Raw genomic sequence first — 5183 nt, 5'->3', positions numbered from 1 at the left:
TTTTTGACTTTCTAACTCTACTAGATAGAAAATACTTCTTGAAAAATAATCATCAATTATCATGGGTTAGCATTATTTTCTTTTTAAGTAATCATTCATCAAAAAAAGCAAAGTACATTATTCATAATAAAAAAATTAAAAAACCAAAGTTTCAAAAGTTAATATGGCGAAATTTGAAAAAAAAAAAAACTAAAAATTTTCCCCATATGTTCAGTATTAAAGAAAAAAAAAAAAGGAGTAATGTAGATTAAAAAAAAAAAAAAAAATAAAAAGTTTCCCAAATTTTGAAATCTAAAGAAAAAAAAAAAAAACACCTTAAAATATGCCTTTGAAAACATGAAGAGAAAAGGAGGTCCTGAAAGCTCAAGACAGAGTGTTTCAAATGGCAGGGGGATAATATGAAAATGTGAAATGTGAAAATGAGTGAGGAACACAGCCCTTCGCTCCATCAACACTCTCTGAGATGCTGTAAAAGGGACATATGGGAGCTCAGGCTTAACTAAGAAGTGGGAATTTTCTTGCAGCGATCACAATGATTTTATAATGCTCTTATACTTCTGAGAAGGCAACGTGGGTTACAGACAACAAGGAATGTCATATTTCTTATAAGCTGTTTGAAATGTATTCTTTTAAATAGAACATTATGCCTGTAGCATGCATACGAATATGAATATATACTTTCAATCATAAATATTTCAGAATAAATATATCCTATCTATCTTATTTAATTTTGCCCCAAAATTGTTTAGATAAAAAATTACAGATTTTTTTGTTAAAAATCTGTCATTTGGGTCCATTTATTTTACATATATATATTTAATTTGGTGATATTATCAACATCTGGGGACATCTTATGTAACGGATACTGTTGCATATGTAATTCTCAGTGATGTGTGAATAGGATTTTAAACACATCTAATAAACTTCAAAGCACATGGCTGACATGGGTATCTGGGAGTTGAAGTATTGATTGATAGAGGTAGCTGCCATATAAAGCTAATAATACTGGAGAAGTTGCTGCTTATCTGCAGATAACGTCACTCTGCCATATCTATTTTGTTAGTTGACCGGTAGATATGATTTGAGATGGTATTTAAAGGGGTTCTACATAGAAGAAAACAAAATATACCAATGTTAGTGATTTTATTAATGCCATTAATGTAAAAAAAAGTATGGAATGTTTAAGAATTATATACATACAAACATATACATGCATACACATGTATATATTTGCATATATACTTGTAATATATATAGATTTGTATTTATATTCTTTCACTCCCAAAGTATTGTGAAGAGATTACTAACTGATTAGTCTAAACTATGCTGTTACTAATTGACTAGTCTGAACTAGACTGAACATATCCGTACTTGTCATTTCATTTGGAGCTATATAAGTTGTTTTAGTTACTAAAAAACTCACAGTGTTCAAAAATATAGATTATATCAAAACAAATTTTATAAAACAAATCTATTTTTGTAGCTCATTAGATGGATTCATTCATTTGAGATTATAGTGAACATATTCTTTAATACATGCAAGCATGTATAGGGATAGGGAAAAAGGCTTTGAAGTACTAACTTATTATTTTAACTGCATTTTTTTCACTTGAATTCACAAGGCTGTATCTTCCACTGGACTCCAGGCAGCTAGACCTCAGTCACTCCTTTCCTTAAGGGAACTATTGCCTCTGTGGCACCAGCATAGCAGGGATGAAAGATGAAAGTCTGTATGAGTATATTTAATACAGAAAAAAAAAATACCATGAGCGAGACAGTGCATACCAACTGGGAGAAACCCGCCTACCACGGGACATTGGGCAATCGATGTCTGAAGTCATTTTCGGTTGCTGTAACTGAGGGTGGAAGAGTGCTGTAGGAATCTAGTGGAAAAAGCAGGTTTGCTCCATCCTACAATGCACAAGACATTTTCTACAACCTGATTATCCGATCCAAAGTAGCACTAGTGCCAAGGTCGACAAACCTTGAGCTAGAGGAAGTGGAGAAAGAGGAACCTTTTTAATATGAGAAAACAGGCAAAAGCAAGCTATCACTCAGTTCTATCCAAGAATGCAGCCTTCGCTGGGATGAGAGAGGCATGAAGAAACTGTCAGTTTGCAGAGAACATTAGTCTCCATTCCAGTGAGTGCTAGATATTACCTATGATAGCAAGACACTTTAGCTGCCTTTTCTTTGCAAATTAATAAGGATTTCCCTTCTATGGCCTCAAACATGTCACCCACTACTTTTCCAAGGTGTTCTGATGCCTACTTTGACCCCACAATTTGTTGCCTTATCAAAGAGCTCTCGGTAGGCCACCCTTGTTTCATGATCCAGGACGCCAGACACTTAAAGGGAATGGTGATGTGGACAGAAAAAGCCTCTGTGTCTGGCCCGCATGGTATGAGACAGCATCAGCTGAAGACTGACCCTTGAACAGTGTGGTGGCTGAGCACCTGCCACCTAGTCCCATATACACCCTCTTCGTAAAAAATAAAGTTTTTACATGATGCTGTAATATAAAAATAATTGAAAGGTCTTGTCTATGGCCATGCTACCCTGAACAAGCCCGATCCCGTCTGATCTCAGGAGCTAAGCAGGGTCAGGTCTGGTTAGTACTTGGATGGGAGACCAACTAGGAAAACCACGTGCTGTAGGCATAAAATTTTTTAAAAAATAAATAAATAAGGGATTGTAAGCTGACAAGGTCCTTGCATTCTGTGAGGTCAACCAAGGATTGCCTCACCTAAAAAAAAAAAAGAAAAAGAAGAAAAATCTTTATCCCAGCCAATGATTAAAAAAAAAAAGATTAGAATACTAGGCTGAAAGAAAATGATATTAATTTCTATTGTTGTTTGTCTTATATACATAATATTTTCTCTAGGAAGTCCACAGTAATTTTCAGAAAAAGTGATATAATTACTTTCACGAGGTTGATGGCAACAGCCAATCTATTATAGATTTTTATGACCTGCTAATTTCCCATCTGTCCAGGGCACTTCTCTTCATGCGCCAATGTTTTAGAGAAAAGTTATAGAACTGAAAGCCTACTTACTCCTCTTCTAATTGCAGCTTGACAATTATTAATGCAATTTTCTTGCTAAAAGAGAAGGCACGCCTCTTCACTTTTTAAAAAGGTCATTTTTATAAGAAAATGATAGTTCATTATAACTTCCAAATGGAAAATTATTTTCTAGTAATATAAGTAGGCTCTGTCTCTCTTTCACACTGATTCCTAATCCTAAAATGACTTCCTTTCTCACATTTATTATTCCCAATATTGTCTGTAAAGTTTCTTTTATATAAAGAACCTTTCCAAGGCTTTATTGAAACATACCATGTAGAACGACAACTCTTAAAAAAAAAAAAAAAACACATTTTGAATGCTATAAATGAATCAATCAATAACAAACTGAATGATTTTTTTTTTCCAGTTATAAAACAAAGCAAAAGAACATGCACAGAAGGCTTAAGAAACCACAGATCAATGTTAAAATCTAAGCCATATCAGAAAAGGCGTGTGGTAGAAATGGGTCACTGTGCAGATATACCGCTCCCTTTGTCCTGAGGAGCTTGGGGGTCTGGGTTCACCAGAGTCCTGGCTGGACTGCTTACTTTACATCATAAGAAAGGTCATACTTTTATTTACAGGCATACAGATACATATATAAACTTTTTTTTTAAGTGAAACATTTGAAAAAATGTTGAGAAGTATTATCCCATAGTCCAGTTTTGGGATACATTATTTCATTACTAAGTAAGTTAGAGAGAAAACAAGATTGATGGGAAGAGGAGAGACACAAGGAAAATTGATACTGAAGTCAGAGTGAAATAAACTAAAGAAGGTGCTATAAAAATCATTTTGATTAGAGACAACGTACGTATGGTCGTTGACTACAGAAGTTTTTGCAAATACTCTGCAAATAGAGATTTTAAACAAAATTTCAGAATGAAGAAGAAATTAAGGGACTAACATTCATAAGTACTTCAAAGAGATGGATCTTGACAAGAGAAGCATATATTTTAAAATGACCCCAAAGTAGTTTCTCCCACTCAATAAATCCCTCTATGAATGAGGACTTATAGTCTTTCTCAAGGGATTAAGGGAAAACTCATCAGTTTGACTAAAATGCCACTAAAATGATGTGACAAAAGAGAAAAGTAGTATTAGTGGAAAAGGTAAATTCAGCAGTCTGATTAGATACTCAGCTGATGTGACAATTATTGAAACCAACATTTGCAAGTTGCATTAGATCTGCACCTTTTTCATTTAATTTATTAGAATACTCTGAATACAGATTAACTCTCTCAGCCTAATATTTCTTGGTTCATTAGCATTAAAATGAGAACTGCAAGTTCCTTGGAATAACCTTTAAACTGTTTCTTCTAACTTAAACGTAACTTCTGACAGTATCTTTAAATCTCCTTGAACTACTATTTTGTCATGTTCAACTCTTCTCAAGCTGTTTTTAATTTAGTCTTTACCAAGGGCCAGAGTTTTAAAATTGACTTTTAAAAGCTATCCACAAATTTTGTCTTACAGACTGGGGGCACGTAGCAAAGAACTTCCAAACCCCTTTTTTAGATATGCTAGCAAAACTTCAGGCCATATGGTGGCTCCATGAGTAAGTCTCTGAAATATAGCAAGGGGCATAGTGAGGGTGTTCAGACAAAATGTTTTATGCATGATGTTTTCCTCAAATCTTAAGTAGCAGAAAAGAGAGCATAAACAATAAAGTTCTTGTTACCATGTCTGCTGCTTTTTTCAAAGGACCCAGGAAGGATATTTGCTGAGGGCACTGCATGGCATAGGCTACACCAGATAGACTGCACAGAAACCGAATAGTTTCAAAGAAAAGCATTTTAAAAATGGAGGAAAAAATAAAGGGAAGACGGAGAGAGGAAAATGGACCTTCATGAGAAGACTGAACAGCTGCAGGCAGCAGTGCTGGAAAGAAAACAGTCTCAGGCCTGCTCACACGACAAGCAGCTCAAAAGTATCATGTTAACTCTTTCTTTTAAATGAAATGACAGTGGGAACATGATTGAATGTTTTTCAAATAAATGTGGCAGTAAGAGTTTTTTGGGAGAAAATCTGGGATATTTAATTCACAATTAAAGTGCATTTCGAACAGGCAAGCAAGTGATATTTTCTAGGTCAAAATCATCTTCAGAAAATAAAA

The 5183-nt window shown here is 34.4% G+C and overlaps 1 pseudogene; it reads left to right on the top strand.

Moving 5' to 3' along the window:
• Positions 1-2541: 2541 nt before the first annotated feature.
• Positions 2542-2660, top strand: LOC111741110 (annotated as a pseudogene).
• Positions 2661-5183: the final 2523 nt, after the last annotated feature.

Source organism: Pteropus vampyrus, unplaced genomic scaffold, assembly GCF_000151845.1.
Source record: "Pteropus vampyrus isolate Shadow unplaced genomic scaffold, Pvam_2.0 Scaffold73, whole genome shotgun sequence".
In the NCBI taxonomy this organism is placed as follows: domain Eukaryota; kingdom Metazoa; phylum Chordata; class Mammalia; order Chiroptera; family Pteropodidae; genus Pteropus; species Pteropus vampyrus.
The sequence above is the reverse complement of the archived record's forward strand: the minus strand, read 5'-3'. Positions and strand labels throughout refer to the sequence as shown.